Genomic DNA, 24,848 nt, shown 5'->3' on the forward strand with positions numbered 1-24,848 from the left:
AGCGAGGCGCCGGGGCGGCGCGGGGCGCGGCGGCTGTGGCTTCTCCGGTTCCTCCAGGCCAGGCCGGCCCGGACGGGCAGCCCGCTGCCCCCGTGCTTACCGGGATGTGGAGGGATGAGGGTCGCGCCTCAAGCGCTCGTGAGGGCGGAGCGGGTGGCGCGGTCGTTGCGCGAAGAGCCGCAGCGGGGGGCGGCCTGGGGCGAGGGGCGCCGCCTGCCATCTTGGGGCGGTGCGGGGCGCGGCGAGGGGCGCGCCCGGGTGCGGCGCTCCTGTGCCTCCTGCCTCAAGGGCCGTCGAGGCTGCCCGAATGCGGGCTGGTTCGGGGCTTCTCGCCCGTCTCCCGGGTGCTCCTCCTTTGCCGTCCCTCGGCTCTGCTGCTGGGTAACGTGGTTTCTGCACCCCGGGGGGTCACCGACCCCATTTTTGCGGAGTAGCACCGGCTCCTATCTCACCTGCGAGCGCCGTTGAGGGTGCTGAGGCTGCTTTGGTGCATGCTTGGCCTTGAAGAGCTGCCTGTCTTCCTCGCCTGCTCCTTCGGGCCCCACTGGGACGGAGAGCAGCAGAGGGACAGAAGGGATGTTCCAGTGATGGGAACAACAGGCAAATGTGTTGTATCACCCTGACTCTCGTACCCACAGACCTTAGTAAAGAGCTGCCAGGTAGGGCTTGTGTCCACGGACATGTAGCCAAGCAGTCCCTTTCTGCTCTTGAGCACCAGCCCCTCCAAATCAGCAAGCCGTGTTTTTTCCTCCTGTACTAGAATTTGCCCTGTATGACTGTAGGTTGCTACCTGCTGGAGGCATTACGCCAAAAATGTGTGACGTGGATGCAGTCAGCCCGGTGCCCGTAGCAGATCTGGTAGCTCTCAGTTGGATGGAGACCAGGTGTTTTGGGGATTTGGGATTCTGAGCACCTACCTCCCATATTCTTCCCTTGATAGTAGGAGTTGGAAGCAAAAGGCCGATCAGTGCATGCTCGTGATGGCTAATTTATTTTCACGTAGACCACGAGGAGCAGCCTCCATCCCCTATTTGTCTGTTAATGCAGAAGTGACCTGCTCCGTCCTGTCATCATCTGGAGTAAGCGCATATGGAAAGCCACAGGCTGCGGAGCAGGAGCATCCCATTAGCAGTCATCACAAAAGCCACTGTAGGGTTGGGTGGCACAAATGCCTTCTGGATGGGCCTACGGATGCCTTCACAAGTGCATTGCAAGGACTGATAGCTTTCCTTTCCAAACACCCATGCTGTGCAGCTCCCTAATAGCCTTTTATTCTCTTAATGCTTCTGAGAGAACAAAACCTGACCACTCAGCTCATAACCGACTCTAGAAGGACTCTGTTCAAACTAGAAATAGCAAAGCATTAAGGATGTTGCTTCTAATGACTGTAATTAGCTGGTGTCTACCTAGGCAAGGCCTTTTTTATCTCAAGCCTTTTATTGGCAGGAATACACTGTCTTTGCAGGGAGGGAAGCCCTTCCTGCCGTCTTTACCTGGATATCATCGGAGCAAGGTAAACACAAACGGGGGATGCCTTTGAGGGGTTTAGGAAGAGACTCGGGAGTTTGGCTCATGAGTGTGTTTTGTTGCACTAAGTTTGCTCTATTTTTGTTTGTCCCTGTCTTCAGTAACCTTGGGAGGAACTGAAGCTGCTGTGTTTTCTGAGAGTGTCGATTTTCTTGTCAAGAAGGCACTGCCATGGGGCTTTGCAATGCTCCATTTTCTTCCCCTTTGACCAGAGTGTGGTGTAACTCTCCTGAAATGTCCTGAAGCCATGAGTTGAGCCAAGACAAGGAAAATACTGAGTGCTTTGCTTCTCGTTTGATTATTAATTTTTTTTTCCCTTCTGGGCCCTTAAAATGTCGTTGGTCATATTTTTTTTTAAGCTTTCTTCAGCAATAACATTGGCTAGGAACTTCCTTGGTTGTGGTTTTTAGGTTTGCTTGTTTGTTTGGGGTTTTTTACATAAACATTATAAACAACAACCTAAATATCATCATGAAATTGCTTTGTTCTGGGAACTGGGACTTTAAGAAACTGCCAGGTAGTGTGGCATTTGCAATAGCAGTGTGAGGGCTGGTAGTGCCAAGGGCCTGCTTTTTGTCCTTTATGCTTTCCTGGACCCTAGGTAGCAGGAGTGCCTCAGGAGCCCTGTCCTGCTAGTGGCTCTTATGCCACCCTCTCCATCCATATTGAGGTGCAATCCCAGCCTGTGTCCTTTCTTGTAAGCACTCTGTCTCCATCCTGGCTGCCAGGGTGAGACTATGCTGAGGACATCCCACTCTCAGGAAAGGCAGCCAGGACCTGTGCCACATGGAGCCTGTGCAGCTGTGGGGTTGCCTGCTTTGTCTGGGAGGAGGCCCTGGGCGTAGGTTACTCTGCATGCTGCTAATTGCAGAGATGCTGGTTATGGAACCCGTGGCTGATTTGCATATCAAAGCATCTCCTAGCTTGGTGGTGGGAAGCAGCTGGCAAGGATGATAGAGCTCACTGGATAGAGCTAAAGCTCGATAGAGCTTGATCTTCCCTGGGGCTTTTTGTAGCTCATAGATGAGGGAAGATGATGGGGATGTTTGGGAAATGGAGATTGTCTCCATGTCCTTGAATGACTGTGCATAAAGGCTTTTTTTAATCTAGCAGCTGCTTTCCAGGGCGTGGGAACCAAGGGGTAGGGGGTGATCCTTGGTGGCAGAGCTTGGGGCTGCTTCCACTCTACATCTTTTCTTCTAAGAAGAGCTTGTCCTGCAGCCTGTTGTGTCAAACCTAGCAGCCATCCCTCCCAGCTGGCAGCTCCTGCAGCAAGTGACCAATTTTCCTGCTGCCTATTCTTCATACTGCCCCTCACACAAGCAAGTGGAAACCCCACTTGGAGCCTGAAGCAAAGGGGTAGGTTTGCTACTGCCTGAACTGGCTGTTCAGGGTCCCAGGTCTTGCTTAATGGCTTATGAGTCGTTGAGGGGGGAGCTGTGGAGCCTCGAATGGGCCACTGCTTCTGGGATGCTGCATGAGTCAGAGGAAGGTTCGCCTGTGTCTGGTCTCAGCAAAGCTGTCTCCTCCTCCTGGCTCTGGAAACAAGCCTGGGTAGCTCAATGCTTGCTTGCAGGCTGTGCTGGTAAACTGAAATGCAGGTTTCCAGCCAGGGAGAGAGGGATGAATTCCCTCTGTCCCACTGCCACTTTGATCTTAGCAAGTGTGTGGCTGGTCCTGATGCTTTGAAGGACTGTATTGTGGGGCAGCTGGCCTCTCCAAAGGTAGCTCTACATTCATTATGGGAATGCCTGCTGCCTGGGACTGCAGCCCTCAGCTTCTGCCATGCCCCATGCAGCTTAGGCGCTTTCTTGGAAGGACTTACTGTCTTGACAGTCACATGAAGAGTTGGTGTGTAAAAGATCTGTCTTGAGTGTGGCGTTCTCAGGAGGCACCTGTCTGCCTGCAGCCCTTGTCGTGCCAGCAACTTTCCAGCTTGCTCAGAGGAGTGGACTGGGGGCAGGCCTGCTGTGTCGGTTTGAAAGTTGGTTCAAGGGAGAAAAACAAATGAAGGAATGAACAAGAAGCATGCATGTGTGTATGTTCTCTGCAACAGAGAGTGAGATTCATGAATCTGGTGCCAAGCTTGTAGAGCAAAGGCTTGAAGCATGAAATGGCTTTTCTGTGCAGGCTTGTGGTTGGCACTGCCTTCTCATTTCATGTCCTTCCAGCATGGAGCTGGGTGTCTGCCCTCTGCTCCAAATACAGATTAACTGCAGGAAGCCCAAGATTTTCTTGCTAAGTGTTAGATGCAGAATATTTCCCTGGAGGTGTTCAAAAAGGGATTGACGTGGCACTTGAAGCCATGGTTTAGTTAGTCATGAGGTGTTGGGTGGTAGGTTGGACTTGATGATCTCTGAGGTCTTTTCCAACCTTATTGCTTCTATGATTCTCTGTGCAGTGCTTGCTGTCCTTCAGAGAGTTATCTTTGTATGCTTGTTATGCATTCCCTGCACATGATAGCTAAGCAGTGCTGGAAATCTGTTCTCCCCATGACTCTTGCATCTTGCTATTGCCTGCCTGCCATTCTCCCTCTTCTGCTTTCAGTTCCCTTCTTCCCCATCCTTAATAAAGCCAGGTGAGGAAGTGGGAATGCTTTCCCGGTATCCCTGTGCTGCTCTTATGCCAAGCTCTTAAAATGGCTACACAGCCTATATGGGCAAGATATGGATCCTGCTGGCATAGGCTGCTGCCTCTTTTGAGCAGTGTCTCCTGCTCCTGATGTGTTTTGGTCTAATTGTTGATGCTAGTGGCTTCTGCTCACATGGTTATTGTGCTGGGAGGATAAAGACCTCTTGCTTTATGTATGGTGTTCTTCCCCAGAGAAATCGACACTTGGTAGTATGGGCCTGGCTTAAAGCAAGATTCCCATTTGAGCTGCTCAGTCTGTGAAGGTGATTGTGCTCTTGCATTAGGAAAAGGGACTGTGTATTCCAAAGGCAGCATGTTGCATCAGCACCAGGACATAGCATTTGCAGGCATGTTTCAGGTTTGCCTATTTTCAATATGTTCTGCAGTTGCTTTCCTGAGCCACCACAACCATATTGCCTCTGAGCAGCAAGCCAAAAAACCTCCCCGCCTTTCCCTGGCTAGAAGAGCAGCTGCTGTGAATGTTTCCTGTCTGACCATTGCCTGTCACTCCCTAGAAGGACTGTATGTCCCCAGAGCTACTTGTACGAGGCCCTGCGTTGGGTGTGCTCATTCCCTCCGCACCCTGTAATTCTCTGTGCAGAGCAATTGCTTGTGCTGAGACCCCCTGCCTTTTTCTCTAGGGATGTTCCTGTTGGTTTCCATGCAGGTCTCTGCTCAGTGCAGAGCATTGACCTGCAGACAGACAGATGTGACCTCTGACTCTCTTGTCAACAGGGAGACCACGTGGTGTTGCTCGTGAGGAGGTGGTGTGCTCTGTCCTGTTGACCTGCATGAAAGAGCAGCCCTGACAGGCTGCCTCAGAGCATGCATCTGTCTGCTGATGTGTTGCTGACACTCATCAGAGGGAGGGTGCTGCTTTTACAAGTGCAGTTACTTGTAAGAGTGCTTTGGCCTGATCCTACTTTTGCTAATTGAACAGTGGCCTTTAGTAGGCTCTGTCTCAGGTCCCTTCCAAGTCAAGGGAAGACATGATCTTGTGTTTAGAGCAAATGCAGATGGCAGCAGAGCTTGCCTCCTGCTTGAAATAGTTATCAACATCTGATGTCTCCTGTGTGGAGGTCAGGGAGTGCAGTGACACAGACTGGGGAGTGTCTCTGCAGCAGACTTTACAATAGTTGGGCTCTTCAGCTAAAAATTTAGTGCCTTTGGGTCCGAAGGAAGATCTTAAAAGGGATTTATCCCTCAACTTCCCATGCCTATGGTCTAGATTCCATTCATGTGAAACCATTGGACTCTGCAAGCGCTCAGGTGACGCTGGTGAAGCTGTCATCTTGTCCAGGATGATTGTGTGTGCAAGTTGGTGATTAGATTGTGCTGGGCTCTTGTCTGTCTATGCTGGAGGCATAGACCTGGAGATTAATTACTGTGTGTCTGCTGAACTGCATTAGCTGCCCAGGAGCTTGCTGTTACTCACAACATAGAAAAGGCATCTTGAGTTGGCATGAGTTGCAAAGTTCTAAATCTGGGAGGAAGGAAATGGATTTGCAGTGGATGCAAAACCCAGTGTGAACTCCCAGCTAGGGCAGAAGGAGCTGATTCAGCTGTTGGATAGAAGGAGGAATTGGTTCCTGGCTTCATAGAGAAGAGTGAGAGTAAAATGTGACAGTAAGAACTCTTATCTTCATCTTACAAAGGACATTGTGGTGACAAAGTACTTAAAGTAGCTAATTTTAAAACTTAAGCCCAAGCACAAGTCAGAAAAGGTGACAAGAGTATTTAGGTAAGTTACATGCAGTCATGTGGGCAAAGCCTTATGAAATTCCTGAAAGAACAGACTCAGGCAACTTTTGCATAGTGAGCAGCCACCTTAGAGAACATCTAGCAAAGGGAGATCCTGAAGTTGGAGCCATTGAAATACAGGGAAAAAGAATAGGGCTACAAGCAGCTTGTCTGAATTATCTGAAATAGGGTTAAGCAGTTATTTATCACGTTAAGGAGGTGAGGGAACATGCTCATCAAAGATCCAACAGTGTGTGCTTATTTGAAACATACCGTGTCAAGCTTATTAACACCCTTGCCTGAAAGGATGGCTTCCCTAGTGGCTGAGCAGGGACACTGAATATAAGAGATCTTGGCTTCTTATTCTGTGTGACTGACCCAAGTGTCAGCCTCATAAACAAAGAAGATAAGAAGCATCCCTCAGGTGGACCCACAAGCAGTTGAAAAGCTGTAGGCAAAAGGTATCCTCGCTGATGATAAGATTCTGGCTAGCGAAGGCAGGGGACACAGTCTCAAGCTGTGCCAGGGGAGGTTTAGGCTGGATGTTAGGAAGCAGATTTTCATAGAAAGAGTGATTGGCCACTGGAATGTGCTGCCCAGGGAGGTGGTGGAGTCACCATCACTGGAGGCATTTAGGAAGAGCCTGGATGAGGCACTTGGTGCCATGGTTTAGTTGATTAGGTGGTGTTGGGTGATAGTATCACAGTATCACAAAGGTCTTTTCCAACCTGGTCTGGTCTATCCTATTTTATTCTCTTCTAGTGCTGGGGAGGAGAAAAACCTGAGGCAAGCCTTGTGCTAGGCATGTATAAGGAGTTACACATCCAGGAAGAAATTAGTGCCCTCCTTAGTACAGATGAGGTGTCCCTAAAGGATCAGGCTCAGCTGTAGATGCAACCCTTGGAGAGGGCCGTGAGCAAACAAGAGAGTAGCCACAAAGGCATTATTAAGGTCTTTAGAAATATGGTATGGGAGGAAGGATGAGAGGAACTAGAACTTGTGTAGCCTGAGGAAGAAAAGATAGAAGAGGGAACTTAATGTCTTCAAGGATGGTACAGCAGTGTACCTCTAGAAGACAAGATGTGATGAAGGCAGGATAGGAAGTCATTTTACCTGTAATGGGGGGTTCAGACTTTGTGATTTCCCATAATACCAGGTCAAGCCTAGAGGTTACTTGAAACGTTTGACACCTGGAAAAGCAGCAGTGAGTAGCCCTGAGAATGAAACTTTACTGCTGTAGGAGGTACTGGGAAGACTGATACTAAAATATGCTGCCTAAATCCAGTGTCAGTGCTCAGAAAAGGGTGCTGAAAAATTAAAGAAAATGCAGATGAGTTACAAGATAATCTGAGGGCTGGAGAGAAAGCTTTATGGTGAGAAGCATAAGGAGATCAATCTGTTTAATCAAGGAAGAAATGACGAAGGTGACACTTGGTTATCCTGCATAAGCATAATGTATCTCATGACTGTGTATCATTAGCTTGGTAGGGTAGAAATGCCAAGCCATGAAGAGTGGCAAGACAAACCCCTGGTGAAATGCTGGGGATGTGATCACTTTCATCCAGCTCTGCATTCTCTCGCATGGGTTGAGGTCCCTGTCTTAGCCTGTTGCCACTTTCTCAGTGTATTCCTGTTCTCTGTGTTTCAAACCTCTCCTTGTTGCTCCTCTCTTGATACTGTCCAAGGCCTTTCCTTGAGATACTTCTACCTTATGAGGAGGTATCTCCAGTGAAAGAGGCAGAAAGGGACCTGGGGGTACTGATTGACAGCCGGCTGAACATGAGCCAGCAGTGTGCCTAGGTGGCCAAGAAGGCCAATGGCATCCTGGCCTGCATCAGAAATAGTGTGGCCAGCAGGAGCAGGGAAGTCATTGTGCCCCTGGACTCAGCACTAGTTAGGCCACACCTTGAGTCCTGTGTCCAGTTCTGGGCCCCTCAATTTAAGAAGGACATTGAGACTCTTGAGCATGTCCAGAGAAGGGCAATGAGGCTGGGGAGAGGCCTGGAACACAAGCCCTATGAGGAGGGGCTGAGGGAGCTGGGGTTTGCTTAGCCTGGAGAAGAGGAGGCTCAGGGCAGACCTTATTGCTGTTTACAACTACCTGAAGGGAGGTTGTAGCCAGGTGGGGGTTGGTCTCTTCTCCCTGGCAACCAGCACCAGAACAAGAGAACGCAGACTCAAGCTGTGCCAGGGAAAGTTTAGGCTTGAGGTGAGGAGAAAGTTCCTCACAGAGAGAGTTGTTGGCCATTGGAATGTGCTGCCCAGGGAGGTGGTGGAGTCACCATCCCTGGAGGTGTTCAAGAGGGGATTAGATGTGGCACTTGGTGCGATGGTTTAGTCATGAGGTGTTGGGTGACAGGTTGGACTTGGTGATCTCTGAGGTCTTTTCCAACCTTGTTGATTCTATGAAAGCATTAGCTTGGCCCCAGCTAACGCAGAGTGCTACCCTGACAAATCTGTGCCTACTCTCCATGCATGTTCCTCTGAAATTTTCCTGCATCTCCTTGCCCCAGCCTGTCATCTGCCTCCTGAGTGGTTATAGCATTCCTTCCCTTATGGCACCCAACTTCTTTGCTGTACAAGTACCTGGAAGCAACCAGCACCTACCACCTCTCCAAACTCGGCACCCTGGTTAGTGAAAATGATGAATGGAACCAGATGTCACCCTGGCCTCTGGTTCCTGCCAGCCTGCAGTCCAGTGCTCTGTCACTTGTAGCTGCTGGTTTATGTAGGGTCATAATGCCTATTTTCAGTCCCTGAGGTGATGTTTCTGCCTTAGTCCAACGAACAAACCTTGAGAAGGAGATTGGGCGAGATGCTGCAGCAGATGGCTCACTAAAATCTTGCTACATCTACCACTTCCCTTTCACCCACTAACACTGTAATGCTGTTAAAAATAAAGATGATCCAGCGTGCTTGACAAGATGTATCCCTTGTAAATCCCTGCTGCCTAGTGCTCCTGGAATCTCACACTCTTGTGTCTTCATGTTTTATTATTGCCTGGGGTAGGAGGGGAATTTCAAAGCTAGTAGATAGCTTGTGACTGGTTTTGAGTCAGGGGAAAGCAAATGCTTTGAAGTACATTAAGGGAGAAGGGGAAACACACAGTGGGGTGTTTTTTTTCCTTCCTTTCTTTTTTTCCTTTTCATTCCTAAGGCTTTGTTCCATTTGATGGGAGCAGAGCTTTGAGTTGTATGGAATAACCCCAGGAAGCATTTGTGTCTTCCTCTGGGGAGTGGAGTGCTACAGGGTGAAACAGCTTGAGTTGTTCCAGAAGAGCCTTGTGGAGCAGCACCCACAGCTCAGCTGCCCTTTGGTGTGTGTGGGTATTGCAAATCAAAGGCATAAAAACATGGCACAGCGGCAGTATTTGAGCATGGTGTGGGCCCTGTCTGTAGGGTGCATTAGGTGTGTCCTTCAAAAGAATCACAGAATCACCAAGGTTGGAAGAGACCTCAAAGATCATCAAGTCCAACCTGTCACCGCAGACCCCGAGACCAAACCATGGCACCAAGTGCCACATCCTATCCCCTCTTTAACACCTCAAGGGATGGTGACTCCACCACCTCCCTGGGCAGCACATTCCAATGGCGAACGACTCGCTCAGTGAAGAACTTTCTCCTCACCTCGAGCCTAAACTTCCCCTGGTGCAGCTTGAGACTGTGTCCTCTTGTTCTGGTGCTGGTTGCTTGGGAGAAGAGACCAACCCCCTCCTGGCTACAACCTCCCTTCAGGTAGTTGTAGACAGCAATAAAGTCTCCCCTGATCCTCCTCTTCTCCAGCCTAAGCAACCCCAGCTCCCTCAGCCTCTCCTCACAGGGCTTGTGCTCAAGGCCTCGTTGCCCTTCTCGGGACACGTTGAAGTGTCTCAATATCCTCCTTAAATTGAGGGGCCCAGAACTGGACACAGGACTCAAGGTGTGGCCTAACCAGTGCAGAGTAGAGGGACACGATGACTTCCCTGCTCCTGCTGACCTGCAGCTTCTGGCCTGTTTGATGTGTAGGATTGATGTGTAGGTTTGATTGCTCTGCTGATAAATTCTTCTGGCAAAAATGCACCTGCTCCTCGGTGTGGTGTTATTCCACCACCTCAAAACACCAAGAAGCAGTTTTGGCAGTATACCTGCACCTCCATCAGCAGACTTCCTCCTGTAGAGGCATGTTGATCACTTGTGTCTTTGTCTCTTTGTCTGACGCAGCCATGCTCACACATATCCATGGGATTGGTTGGGTGTGGAAGATTGAATAGGACCTCCAGTTGGAGCTCAGAAATCTAGGCAAGAGAAGAGATGAGGCAATCCAAGTCCAGGAGGTGTGCAGTTTTAATGAGCCTGTTTTCAAAATAAAGGGAGTGGCTGATGTCAGGGTAGGAAGGCAGTGCTGGGATTTTGTGACTGGTAAATAGAGAAGAAACTGGGTTTGGACTGCTGGTGGAGAGGGGCTTTGCCATTTGGACTGCAGCATACATGCTCTGTCTCTTGATGCTTGCACTGCATTTCTTGGAGCAAGGAAAGGGGTTTTTAAACCTGTTGAGTGAATGTAGACTCCAGCCCATACAAGCAGTGGTGCAGATAGAGCTGTGTGTTGTTGCCAAATGGGTGTGTGGACTGGAAATTCCCAGCCTACTCCTGAAAAGCTGCTGCAGGGTGATGAGCCTCTCTGGCCATGGTAAGGGCTGCTCATTCCTCTGCTCCCTTACCTTACCTTTGGCTGTTTCCAGCCCATCAATCATCCTGATCAATCTGTAATTGCCTCCCAGCATTTCAGAGCATCCCTTGACTTGCAATATGCAGCTGATTGCAAAGCCTGCCTTTCCTACTAACCCCTTCTTGCAGAGCTGGAGATGGGAGGCAGACCTCTAGGGCAACACCTTCTTTTCTTACCCCAGCACTGGGGCTCTGCTGCCATGTTATTCCTGCTTTGCCTCTCTGCTTGGATTGTGTAGCTTTTCATTGTCTGTTTTACCTGTAGGAGCCGTGTGCTAGGTGGGTTTCAAGATCAGTTCGAGTTTGAGACTCAGATGTGGCTGAGGGGGCGTTGGGGTATTTTTGGTTGGTTGGTTTGTGGCTTTGTTTTTTCCTTTAATCTGCCCCTGCTTCTTAAGGGGGGGGGTGGGGTGTTGGGGATGGTAGGACTGAAACTTCTGCCCTGTTCTTTGATAATCCATCAGGCAAGAAGGCTCACAAGGAGGCCTTGGTGGTGCCTGTTGCTGCTTCCTGCTGTGTCTGGGGAGGAACCTCCTGCTCCTTCCCCAGCCGTGTGGTAGCAAAACAAATACCAAGGGAAATAGTCAAGATGTGCTTTCTACTCTGGTGGCTGTGGATGTAAGGGAGAATAGCAGACTACGGAAGGTGGTCAGGTGTATGCACTGTCACTGTTGGGATGCCCCTTATAGGCTGGGGAATGGCCTGGTCCTAATGTAAACCTGAAATCCTCTCCAGGTAGGAAAGAGCTAAAGGAGAAAAGGTAATGGTGGAGGTAGTATGAGGTAGCAGGAGGTAATGTGCAGGAGCCATGCAAGATGCTGAATGAAGAACAGCAGCTGGGAGCACCTCACAGAGCACCTCGCAGCTGCCCAAAGGTGGATGCTGCCTGCAGACCAGAAAGGCTGTGCCAGGGCTAGTGGAGGTCCTGTGACTCGGGCTGCAGGTGACCAAGGAGCATGTTCCTGCTTAAGACAAATGTGTTGCTCATTGCCACTTCCCACCCCGCCTTCAAGGGCAGGCAGTGTTCCAGGCCCTGAAGTGCCTAAGTGTTGATGAAAGATTAAACTAGCAGTGGGGAAACTTCATAAGGTGGACTGCTGCCTACCTGAGCCTCTCCCTGACTGCTTGGCGCTGACCTGAGCTGGTTACCCCAGAAAGCATCTGGGAAACCATCCAAATACATCTTCAGCTTTAATCCTGTGGCTGATGACGCTCTCAACCAGGCACAGGACAGGGATTGCTTACCCAGGGGAGGCGTAAGGGTAGAAGCCCCAGCAGAGGAAGGATCAGCAGGTCAGTGACAGCTCTGTGCTACTTCCCTGCACCTTTGCAATAGGAGCAGAGGGCCATTGCTCCCAGACACACTCTGTAAGCCAAGAGGGATTTCAGCTGACTGTAGGTGGGAATGCAGGCAGCAAGGAATACTTGTGTGCTGCTGATACGTCTAATCTGGAAAGTGACGTGCCTTCCCAATGCCTGTGAGTTAGCCAAGAGAGCTCCCTGGGAGAGATGTGTGTGATTCTGATGGGCAGAAGCATGTATCAGCAGCACGCCTGTGGTTGTGCAACCAGTTGGAGCAAGATGCCAGGCTGTCCAGTGTTGTGGGTCTGTGCCTCAGTGCCACTCTCAAACGGTGCTGGCACCTTGCCCTGTGACTTGGGGTGGTGGGGACAACAGAGGCAAGCTGGATGCCTAGTCGTGAGTGTTGGGGACTGAGTCAGCACTGGGGGTGAGTGAATCAGAATTAGTGCCAGGAGGAGCAGGTTGGCCAGGGAATGGGTGAGGATGGCCAGGAGCTGCCATGTGGGCATATGCACAGTTGGCAGACTGGGGCCCTAGGTACTGGGGTGAGCCAGGAGGATGTAAAGAGTGAAGGATCATCCTGGGCACGGGCAGTGCTGTTGGTGGCTTCACCTCTGGTGGCACACAGAGTGCAGAAATCTGCATGCCCACTGAGCCTGTGGCTTGACAATCAGGAGAAGCCATGCTGAAGGGATGGTACTTAAAGATGTGCTGAGTGGACAGCTTATACCTGAAACTCATCATTCATTTTTACCAGCAGTTCCTGGGCCCTACCTGTGACTATGTACCACCTTCCTGCAGCAAAGATGGTGTGCTTCAGGCATGTGTCTGGACTCCCAGCCTGGGCTGAAGACATAGCAAGCCTCAACTGAGGCTTTTGGGTAAAACCCCCAGTACAGCTCTCACTGTGCCCATTAGGAAAGGTTTAAAACTCAGAAATCAATCCAGCCTCTTAAAGTAGATGTGCATTTTCACCAGCCCATTTGGACTAGTAAGTGCAGTGGCATAGGAGATGGAAATGGCAGAGGGGAATGGAGCCAGGAGGTCCATTACCAGTGTGTTTGGGGTTTTTTTGGGGTGGGAGAGATGCTGGCTGTTTGAGGGCAGGAAAGCAATGTTTTTCTCAGAGATGGAGAGGAAAATGTGAGGCTCTGAAAATGAGCCTGGCATCTGGATATGTCTGGATGCAGCCAGGAGGGAGGACTGGAAAATGTGGTGGTGGCTCTCAGAGGTGCTGGTGGTTTCGCCTGGATGTGCTTCAAGACTCTACCACCATATGGGTATGCAGTTCAATAACATCATGCAGGGTCTGCTTCCAGCCACCCAGGAGAGGGTATAGCTTGGACACTGGAGAAAGTCTGCAACATTTAAGCAGCCCTAGCAGGTACTCATTTCTTGCCTTCTGCTGCTCTGGAGCATGTTCCTGGGCAGTATCTGTGATGAGTTTAACGCCCTGCAGGGAGTTTTCCCCCTGGGAAACTGAGTCTGTTCCCCTCCCCCTCCCTGTCCAGCTAGGGTATAAAAGGGAGGACACTGCAGCCATTAACTCTTCTTGGCTCCTGCCTTTCCTGGACAAGAGCTGCTGCAGCTGCCTTCCTGCTTCTTTGCCATGTGGTCAGGCCTGATCCTGCTCTCTGCTGCCTCTGCACCTCTTCAGAGAGAGAGACTGGTTTTGTATTCTTGTTTGGTTTTTCCCTTCCATCCATCCTTGTTCCTTGCCCTTGTGAACCTTACCTGTTATATATATATTTTGTTTAAAGAAAACTTAACCTCTCTTCTTCCAAGCCGACTCCAAATTATTTCTTGGCGGATTTGCTCCTTCCCTTTCTTTTTTTTCCCCCCTCTCTGTTGGGAGGGAGGAGGGGGGGAGTGGGGAGGGATTCTCAGCCTTGCCCCCATCTGAGCTCTGAAGACCCAGTTAAGGCTCAAACCACCACAGTATCCCAAATATGACACATTGCCATAGAGGCCTGGGGTTATAATCCATCTCTTCCCCTATCCCATTTTGAGCCCCATAGCAAACTTTGTTGTACTGCCTACTGCTGAAGACTGTCATAGCTGCCTCAGCTGCTACATGTCCTTGCTTTATAAAGCTCTTCAAATCTAACTCTTCTTGGGGTACTGTGCAAATGCAATGGTAGTGACCATCCAAAGTGAAGGCTCAGCGAGGATGAGCAGTGGGGGCTGCCTCCCCAGCCACTTGCTGGAACACTGCTGGCTGGCAGGTTTGTGGCTCTCCCAGGAGATGGGCACCGCCTGAAGAAGTCCTGCCAAAGCATTGTAGAAATTAGCAGCCCTTTGTTGAACTGCTGGGAGAAGTTCCTGGGAGCTGTCAGGAAGTTTTTGGAGACCTCATGTGAAGTCTGTTCAACACTTGCTGGCACTTGGTGCTTCCCAAGCCCAGGGAAGGCTGCAAGGGGATCCTGGTGCGGTCTGCACTCCTCTATGCTGGATCAGATCTTGCCCTTCAAGAGGAAGAGCTTCACAGAGCTTACGGGTCCGATGTAGAAGTGCTGAGCATATCCTCAAGTCCACTTGCACTGGGGAGGGAGCTGCAAGTGATGAGCCATTCTGCAGTGCCCAACCCTAAGTAACCCTCCCACAGTTCCCTCATCTTCCCATGACAAGAGAAAGGTCCCTTGCTCATACTCCCTTGACTCATCATCTCCTCCGCTTCCAGTGAGAGAATAGTCAGTGTTAGTAAACATCATAGTATAAATAGGCAGCTGATGCTATACTGGGAGGAGTTTTCTCTGCTGGTGAGCACAGGTGTGGTGGGTCTGGGACCTGGAAGCTGTGAGCTTGGCCGGCAGGCATGTGGAGACACTGGTCACCCCTCATCAAGGGGCTGCTGTGGGCATGGCTCGGGGGAAAAGCTATTGTTATCCCTGAGGGACTGCAGGTGGTTTAGGTAAGGACAAAAGTACTGCAGCTGGTGGCAGTGGGGTGGAATGTGGGGCTTGGTAGCTGTCAGCTTCCTCCTGTTGAGAGGTTCCCTGACTCTGGAGAATGTGTACAGCCATCATCTAGGTGAGACTGAAAATAAATCAGCCCCCAAGTATGTGTGCTGTGTGGAGCCCAGCAGAGCTGCATGTGGCAGGGTTGGTCTTGGAGGTCTCAGCATTGACCCTGATAAGGCATGTCTGCCTGCCACCAGACCCAGAAGTCAGTCCCTGGCAGCCATGCCTGGTGGCTGGCACTGCAGCCTCAGTGGAGGCCTGATTTCCATACACAGGGATTCCTTGGAGGTTTTGACTGGGATGCTGATCAGGTGGTGTAAGCAGAGAGCAGTGTGCCAGAGGTGAAATTCCAACCTCTCTGCTCTCTTACAGGGCTGTGGCAGGATTGCTGTGGCAAGCCTTGGGCATAAACAAGCAGACAGGGTGGCAGTGGTGGGGCTGACTTCTCGGGGGAAAAGGCTGGAGGAGATGCTGCGCTCCTGCATCCCTGTACTTCCCCATTTCAGGCCCTGAAAGAGTGAGGTGTGGCTGCCACACTTGTTCTGGGGGCAGCTGGGCACCTTCACCTCTGGGTGTTGCCCTGGGAGGTGCATTCCCCATCCCAGCAGCATAGAATGGAGAGGGGATGTCCCCACTGCAGATGACTATGGTTTGAAAAGGAGCTGTGCATTGGTATGGCTGGCATATACCTCCTCTTAGAGTGATGTTTAGGCAGGAGACTTATGCCTTTGTGGGTTTTCCCTTTATCAAATGGGAAGGTGACTGGGGCAAGGAGCAGGTGGACATTTTTTGGATTCCATAGACATGGAACATGTCCAGAGAAGGGCAACAAAGCTGGGGAGGGGTTTGGAGCACAAGCCCTATGAGGAGAGGCTGAGGGAGCTGGGGTTGCTTAGCCTGGAGAAGAGGAGGCTCAGGGGAGACCTTATTGCTGTCTACAACTACCTGAAGGAAAGTTGTAGCCACGTGGGGGCTGGTCTCTTCTCCCAGGCAACCAGCACTAGAACAAGAGGACACATTCTCAAGCTGTGCCAGGGGAGGTTTAGGCTGGATGTTAGGAAGAAGTTCTACACAGAGAGAGTGATTGGCCATTGGAATGTGCTGCCCAGGGAGGTGGTGGAGTCACCATCACTGGAGGTGTTTAGGAAGAGACTGGATGGGGTGCTTGGTGCCATGGGTTAGTTGACTAGATGGTGTTGGGTGATAGGTTGGACTTGATGATCTTGAAGGTCTCTTCCAACCTGGTTAATTCTATTCTATTCTGTTACCTGGGAGCTCTTGGAAGGATGGTAATGGCTTGCAAAGTACAATCTGAATCTGAAAACTCTCCAGTTTGAGGAGTGGAGGGTTTGCTCAGTCTGCAGCTCCAATCAGCAGCATTGTCTGGATTTACTCTGCCTCATCTGGGCTGTGTTTTAAGCCCTCCAAACCTAATACTGCCTAGCACTTTCCTGTGAAGTATCTGGCTGTCTCTTTTGAGCTGATTGGGACGTGTTGGAGGAGCCAGGCAAAAGACACCCCAGGAACAGCCTGGCAAGCATGTGAGATGAGTCAGTGTGGCCACACTTTCTCCACGGATGAAATGCAGGATGCTCTGCAAGGCTCCTGCCTGATCTCCGGCGTGTAGCACCTCTGCACACCATGACCTGAAATGCAAATGTTGGGAAGCACCTCCTCCATCCTGTGTTGATGGCAGTCTGCCTCTGCCCTTGGCATCTGTAGGTGCTTGTCCTGGCAGGAGTGCAGGAGACCCTAGATCTGAGATACTGGAGGGCTTTTGTGCAGGAGACCTGTTCAAAATACCTCCTAACAGTAATGGAGATGCAAAGGCCACGTTGGCTGTGGGGTAGTGTTTGCCAAGAGCTGGGCCAGCAGTCGTGCTAATGCTGGTGATCAGGTATCAGGGTTCACTGTGTAAAAGTGGGACAGCTGGGATCTTTCAGTGTTTGTTGATCTAAGTGGGGAAAATGAAGTTTGCCACACAACAGTTGGCACTTTTCAGGCTACTGTATTTGATTAAAGAATTTCAAAAGCTTGCTTTCCCCTCTCACTGTGGACAGGCTTGCACACCATGGGAGGCAGGTTGTGCCAGAAAGACATGGAAAGTGAGAGGCTGGTGAGAGGCCTTGAGCACAAGCCCTATGAGGAGAGGCTGAGGGAGCTGGGATTGTTCAGCCTGGAGGAGAGGAGGCTCAGGGGAGACTTTATTGCTGTCTACAACTACTTGAAGGGAGGTTGTAGCCAGGAGGGGGTTGGTCTCTTCTCCCAGGCAACCAGCACCAGAACAAGAGGATGCAGTCTCAAGCTGCACCAGGGGAAGTTTAGGCTTGAGGTGAGGAGAAAGTTCTTCACAGAGAGAGTCGTTTGCCATTGGAAAGTGCTGCCCAGGGAGGTGGTGGAGTCACCATCCCTGGAGGTGTTCAAGAGGGGATTGGATGTGGCACTTGGTGCCATGGTTTAGTCATGAGGTCTGTGGTGACAGGTTGGACTTGATGATCTTTGAAGTCTCCTCCAACCTTGGTGATTCTGTGATCCTGTGACAAGCTAGGGTGACCGGGTGTAGGGGTTCAGACACTCGGTCCCGATGTGACTGGAAGAGAACTGTGGCCTCTCAGGTCACGAATGCAAAGTTGTGCCGCAGAGCAGGAAGACTGCAGTACCATTCTCCCTCTGGCCTTGGCCAGTGCTTGGGACATTCAGGCACAATATATCTAGAAAGATGCTGACCACAGAGAGGCATCAGCTGTGGAAACAGGCAGAGGCTGGGAAGGTGTGCTTAGAAAAATGACAGGTGTACAGATATTAGCTTAAGGAGAGCAGAGGCAGATGAGAGATCTCCTGACAGCAAGGGACCGACTGAAAAGGGGGAGCCGTACTATTAGGGGAGCAGGCAGAAGCAGAAGTAATGAAACTTGGAAACAGAATTGGAATGGCATGCCTTTCAAGCCAGCCAGTACCATTTCCTGATGAAGAGAGGAAGGCTTTCTGATCTAGGATCATTTATTTGAGCAATCATTGTGTAGTGTACAGCAGGAACCTGTTTCTCATCAGGAAAGAAAATCTGGTTAAGCTATCTTGGTCTTTACTGCCTCTACCCTGAGATGCTCAGCTGGGGCTGGGTTGAAAACTGGTGTTTGTGACCAGGGTTTAAAGAATGGTCTTGGAAAATATCTGGTGCTTGAAGCAGAGCGTAGTCTGTTCCGTTGTAAGTAAACACCTCGATTTAGCCATGTAGTTAAGCTATGATGACTTCAGTGAGACCATTTCAAGGTAAGTATGTACTTAGGAGCTCTCCTGAGCAAGGGTTGTTTCTTTTGTGTGAAGATTCTTGGAGAAATACCTTAACAAGCATTAGTCCGTAAGGCTGGTCAAGTGAGATTTGTGTTGGGAGAAATGCTATGTGGTAACCTCATTTGGGTTATTGATTAATCCCAGAATGCCATAATCTGCTGAACATTCTTATAGTCATCCTCCTGTGACGTGTTTCACACCTAACACCCTGGCTTGGACAGCAGCACTCTGCACTGGGTCAAGAACTGGCTGGAGGGCCGAGCCCAGAGAGTGGTGGTGAATGGTGCCACATCCAGCTGGTGGCCAGGCACTAGTGGTGTGCCCCAGGGATCAGTTCTGGGCCCCATCCTGTTCAGTATCTTCATTGATGATCTGGATGAGGGCATTGAGTCCATCATCAGTAAGTTTGCAGATGACACCAAGCTGGGGGCAGGAGTTGATCTGTTAGAGGGTAGGAGAGCTCTGCAGAGGGACCTTGACAGGCTGGACAGATGGGCAGAGTCCAAGGGCATGAGATTTAACACATCCAAGTGCTGGATTCTACACACTGGCCACAACAACCCCATGCAGTGCTACAGGCTGGGGTCAGAGTGGCTGGAGAGTGGCCAGGCAGAAAGGGACCTGGGGGTGCTGGTTGATAGTAGGCTGAACATGAGGCAGCAGTGTGCCCAGGTGGCCAAGAGGGCAAAAGGCATCCTGGCCTGCATCAGGAACAGTGTGGCCAGCAGGATCAGGGAGGTCATTCTGCCCCTGTACTCAGCACTGGTTAGGCCACACCTTGAGTCCTGTGTCCAGTTCTGGGCCCCTCAGTTTAGGAAAGATGTTGAGCTGCTGGAAGGTGTCCAGAGAAGGGCAACAAAGCTGGGGAGGGGTTTGGAGCACAAGGCCTATGAGGAGAGGCTGAGGGAGCTGGGGTTGCTTAGCCTGGAGAAGAGGAGGCTCAGGGCAGACCTTACTGCTCTCTACAACTACCTGAAGGGAGGCTGTAGCCAGGTGGGGGCTGGTTTCTTCTCCCAGGCAACCAGCACTGGAACAAGAGGACACAGTCTCAAGCTGTGCCAGGGGAGGATCAGACTGGATGTTAGGAAGAAATTCTTCATAGAGAGTGATTGGCCATTGGAATGTGCTGCCCAGGGAGGTGGTGGAGTCACCCTCCCTGGAGGTGTTTAGGAAGAGACTGGATGGGGTGCTTGGTGCCATGGTTTAGCTGATTAGATGATGGATGATAGGTTGGACTCGATCTCGAAGGTCTTTTCTTTGTGGAAAGCTATGGTGTGCTTTGGTGCATCCTGCCAATGTTGTGCTGCATGCTGGTGCCTGTGTCCAGAGAGGGTTAGGATTGTGGGTACAGGATGACCTTCAAACTTCAAGTCTTCATGCAAGGGTGGAGACACAAGGTCAGAGATTAAGTTCATGCCTGGCTTGGGGCATCTGGACCTCAGCCATCAGTGCTGTTTTCTTTCAGCTTTAGAAATACTCTGGCAGCACAGAGTATGAGGGGGTGCTTTGGGAGGGAAAGGTGGCCTCTGGAAACATGGCCAGATGAGTCTTGGCTGCCACTGACACAAAGATCAAAGCTGAAGGGGATAGGCTAGAAGCAGAGTCAGTGGGATGGGAGCATTGCTTTTCTTTTGAGCATGGTACCTCATGAGGCTGCCCCTGTGGCACCAGGCAGGCAGTTCCCCACTGATATTTTCTGTGGAATGCAGCCTCCAGGTGCTCAGGCTGCCTTACAGCAGCTCCAGCCCACTCAAGGCCACAGAAAGCACCCACTGCTGTCTTCCTTCCAATGTGACAGCCTGGAGGAGTAGAGCCAAGATGCCATGGCTGCCTGCTAGACATGCCTGTGGGGCCTGCCAGGTATCTTGTCTTAGTCCTGTGTGATGCTGGGCAGGAGGGGCCCTTCTGACTTCACCTCCAGCAGCCCTTGGTACACAGTATTTGATGTTCTCCACATTGCTTCTGAAGTGACCTCCAAGCCATCTTCTTCATGTTGTCAGAATTTCAGTGATCCTAGTAGGTGTGAGCACCCTGGCTTCAGCTGCAGCAGTGGTCAAGGGGAGCCCAAGTAGTCAGCTGCAAGTCTTCAGTGGACTTTCATAGGCTTGGTATTTGCTGTTGTGGAGCTGTGCTCCACGGATAAACAGTGTCTCAGAGCAGCTTTGCCCTGTTAAAGTACTGGGGTTTTGTTTGTCCTAACATTGAGATAGAGTCCAGATGACATGAGGCTTACACTGCTGCATCTTACCAAAAACTCAGTGCCCTCCTTCAAGTCCCAACAGCCACTTTATCTCACACACCTTTATCTGCACGTCTGGGAGCCAGGCTGCTTGCCTTGAAGTACCACTTTGGTGTTCCTGGTCTCAGCTGGACTCTCTCGTCTCTGTGCCCAGCGCCTGGCTGGCGCTTCGTTCCCTGTGTTCCCCAGCCAAGCCCCGTGGGGTGGGGAGAGACTGTTGAAAAGAAGAGCCCAGTCAGCATCTCTCAAATGCAGGTGGCTGCTTGAGATCTCAGCATCCCCAGCCTGGTGTGTGTGAGTGACTTCTGGCTCCAAACCCCAGCTGTCAAAGGCAGGCAGATGTTAAAGCCTCATCTTTCCAACGTTTATTGGGGAGCTTCCTCTGGATTAGATCCTTATGGCAGCATCAGAGCAAACGTCATGCAGAAGAGGAACTGGGACATTTTAGGGCACTTGTATGCAAAGTGAGACCTAGCAGTTCTCTCAATGTAGCATAGATGAGGGCTTGGAAGCAAGGACAACCTCAAGGCTGTGTCTAATGTACATCTCATTTGGCTGTAACCTATGTTATTTATTCAGTGTCCAGAAGGAGCTCAGAATTATTCTCTCACAGCCTCTCTCTCCCTTGCTGGACTTCAGTAGCTTCTGGGACAGAAGGTGTAAGGGAAACTGTGTGCTGTAAAGAATTATCCAGCATCACAGTGTCCTAGTTGGGACCTCCTTGTTGCCAAGGTTGCCCTGCTGCTCTTGGTTGTCCTGGATGCTGTGCCAGACCTATGTGTAGTGCCCTAGTGCTGTGGGTTGGGCTGTGTTGCTGGAGCTCTGACCCTGAAAGGTAACCTACAGGCTGGGGTCAGAGTGGCTGGAGAGCAGCCAGGCAGAGAGGGACCTGGGGGTACTGGTTGATAGTAGGCTGAACATGAGGCAGCAGTGTGCCCAGGTGGCCAAGAAGGCAAAAGGCATCCTGGTCTGTATCAGGAACAGTGTGGCCAGCAGGAGCAGGGAGGTCATTGTGCCCCTGTACACTGCACTGGTTAGGCCACACCTTGAGTACAGTGTCCAGTTCTGGGCCCCTCAGTTTAGGAAGGAGGTTGACTTGCTGGAGCATGTCCAGAGAAGGGTAACAAAGCTGGGGAGGGGTTTGGAGCACAAGGCCTATGAGGAGAGGCTGAGGGAGCTGGGGTTGCTTAGCCTGGAGAAGAGGAGACTCAGGGGAGACCTTATTGCTGTCTACAACTACCTGAAGGGAGGTTATAGCCAGGTGGGGGTTGGTCTCTTCTCCCAGGCAACCAGCACCAGAACAAGAGGACACAGTCTCAAGCTGTGCCAGGGGAGGTTCAGACTGGTTGTTAGGAAGAAATTCATAGAGAGAGTGATTGGCCATTGGAATGTGCTGCCCAGGGAGGTGGTGGTGGAGTCACTACCATTGGAGGTGTTTAGGAAGAGACTGGATGGGGTGCTTGGTGCCATGGTTTAGTTGATTAGATGGTGTTGGGTGATAGGTTGGATGCAATGATCTTGAAGGTCTCTTCCAATCTGGTTTATTCTATTCTATTCACTACCCTAGGAATGCTGTAAGGAAGGTGAAGGAAACATAAGAACATCCCCAGCCTGCAAAACACAAACGCTTGGGGCTGCAACCTATTCAGGGACCTTAAAAAAGAGTCAGGCTTTATTTGTCACAGGAGGGTTGCAGGTGCCAGGGTTTGGTGTTAGATGCTCCTGTTGTAGGAGCAGTACCAAGAGGCTCTTCATGCTGCAGGTCATGCAGCATCCTGGCTGCTTGCTCCTCAGTGCTTACAAGGGAAGGGATTTCCCTCTCGATTTCCTGGGTTTACATCCCATCCCATCCTCTTCCTGGGTTTACATCCCATATGTTTCCTGCTGGATGGGAGAGCCAGGTTCGTGGGCCCTTCCTTGCCAGTACCAAGCTTCCTCACCTTCTGATACGAAGGAGGGTTTTACTCTGCACTGTTAAGCAGCATTTCCAGGAATGCTGCTCTAAGCTGTCCATGCACCTGCTTTGCCACCACTCCTGAATTGACACAGCTTTTCAGTTTTCCTAGGTCCATATGGAGCACTTGCTAAAAGCAGGGGCATGCAGCTTTTTCTCAAGGACCGTCCAAGAGAGATTGCCCCAGCCCTCTGCATGCTGAGTCAGACCAAAGGGAAGCTAGCCCCCTGTAACCTCTGATTGAGCAGCTTGCATGCTGCAGAGCAAGGAGTAGGGATGCTCCCAGGGCTGATGCAGTAGGGTATACAACCAGCCCCTGATGAGGATGCAGCTGCAGAGCCCTGAGAGGTACTTGGACAACTCTGAGAGGTGCTCCTTGCAACTGCTTGGTGGCTTGCATCACCAAAGGTTTCCTTGGTGGGAAGCACTGATCACACTCTAGGTAAGCAATTGTAATCACACCCAGTGGACAGAGTTCCTGTGTCTTTGTACAACAAGGAGGTAAAGACTCCTGTAGAATTAAGGAGTAAGAAACAGTCAATGTGGCCTTGAGAGACGAGCTCAGAAACGTGGTTTTATGAGGCCTGCACATTCACTTCACTCAGGGAAAGGATGGGTGCAGGCCAGAATACCCAGTCTGTGACCACTGGTAGGGGAGAGATATGTGGGGCATGAGGGAAGGCAGGTAAGTTAATACCCCACTATGCACAAGAGGATTAAAGTCAGAATAAACAAGAAGCTCTAAGATGAAATGAGCTTACTCATAAACAAATGGGAAAAGGGATGAGAGGTAGGAGAGGCTCAAAGCTCCCTCTAAAAATGTGTACCTGTGCAAAATGGACAAGACTGTAGTTAGTCACTTAAGAAATGGAGGGAAACATGGAAAGAGATCAGAGTAAGTAAGGAATCTCCAGGAAGATTGGTCCATGTTTCAGCCAAGGCAGGTGTCATGAACCTGAACATCTCTCCTTAACCATGCTCAAAAGCCAAAGTGCTATTTGTGCAGTGAGGATCCTGTATGAATAGCCACTCTCACCTGAAAAATGAAGAATGAGAGTGCCAACTTGGGCCAAGGCCACAGATCTTCTGTGAGGAAAGTGCAGCCCTTGTGCAAGCAGCATAAGCACTGGTAGTAGACATGCAGGAGAGAACCATCAAGGCAAGCCCTAAGGAATAGGCCATATGCTGCTGGGGTCCATAATCTAGAAGCTGAAAAACACTGCTCTTGGGGGATGGTGGAATCTATCCTTGAGTTTACTAAGTGGGAGTTGGTAGAGTTGCTACTGCTGACATGCTGGGTGCTAGGTGAGGAAGTCTTGTTTCCTGGGACTTACTCCCAGCCAGGGCTTGGCTGCCATATGGCCACTACTCTGTAGATGCACATCATGAAGTTCAGCACCTTGTCAGTCTGACTGCTCAACTTAGTTACGTTTTGTTTGCTGTATCACTACAAGCATATGCCTACAGGAAACAAGGGAAGCAAAACAGTAAGTGCTTATTTCTTTATAGACTGTAAAGTATGAGCTGGCACACAAACTCAATTTCTTTCACATAGATTTACATCCCAGGAGCTTGAAGGGAAAGTGACAGGGACATACATTTGAAACTAAAACATTTGATTCAGTGACTCATGAAATACAGCACACAAAATTTAATATATCTCAGATTGGCTGTGACTCTGCCATGTGGTCTGAAAGCTGATTGATGTATGGAACTGTCTGATAGGTTTGGGCTTCCTCCTGTTGGCAAGGGAGGAGACAAGACCATGGGATACATGGATGGGACCCTGGGAGTGTCCATGAGGCATTAAGTGTTTTTTTTTCAGGAGGTAAATGAGATGAGGCTGAGGACTTTGCCTGAGTTGTGTGGAGTGCCAGGTGCTATGAACATGTTGGTTCCTTGTAGCTGGATGGAGGTGGTCAGGCTACCTTCTTGGCAGCAGAGCTGCAGCCTGGTTTTGTGTGAGTGCTGCTGTTTCACCAAACATCCCTGGAGGAAAAGGGGACACCATCATCCCTTCCCAGCACCACAGATGTGAAAACTAAGGCAGGAGAGCAGCAAGGTGTGATGTGGGTGCACAGCACAGAGCCAGAGAGACCGAAGAGCCTTTAGGCTGAGGATAGGTGAGCCAGCTGAGATGAGAGGAGCATGAAGCAAAGTGCACCAGGGTTTTGAGCCATGGTATAGCCCCTCTTGGCATGGTACAATATGTTCAGGGCACCATACAATTTGAAAGTACTACCAGCAGATGGAAGGGAGTTCCTGTAGGAAAGAGGCACAGAAAGGAGCTAGCTGTCTGGAGCTGAATCTGTATTGCTTGGCAAGACAGGTCACAGCTGATGAAGGGAGCGTGAAGGAGTTTGCTGATGTTCACAGGCAAGGTTTTGTGATTGACTGCCCTGGGTGATCTTGAGAGGGACAGAGTTGTGAAATGGACAAGCTCCCTGATCTTCATGGAAGCTAGTGCCCAAAAGCTCTTCTCCTTGTTGAAAACCATG

General features: G+C 50.5%; 1 protein-coding gene across 1 annotated transcript in view; it reads left to right on the forward strand.

Moving 5' to 3' along the window:
- Positions 1-24,848, forward strand: part of TMEM63B (transmembrane protein 63B) — a 52,883-nt gene that overhangs the window by 153 nt on the left and 27,882 nt on the right. The gene's annotated exons all lie outside the window — the stretch shown is intronic.

This window comes from Dryobates pubescens, chromosome 6 (genome assembly GCF_014839835.1).
Source record: "Dryobates pubescens isolate bDryPub1 chromosome 6, bDryPub1.pri, whole genome shotgun sequence".
In the NCBI taxonomy this organism is placed as follows: Eukaryota; Metazoa; Chordata; class Aves; order Piciformes; family Picidae; genus Dryobates; species Dryobates pubescens.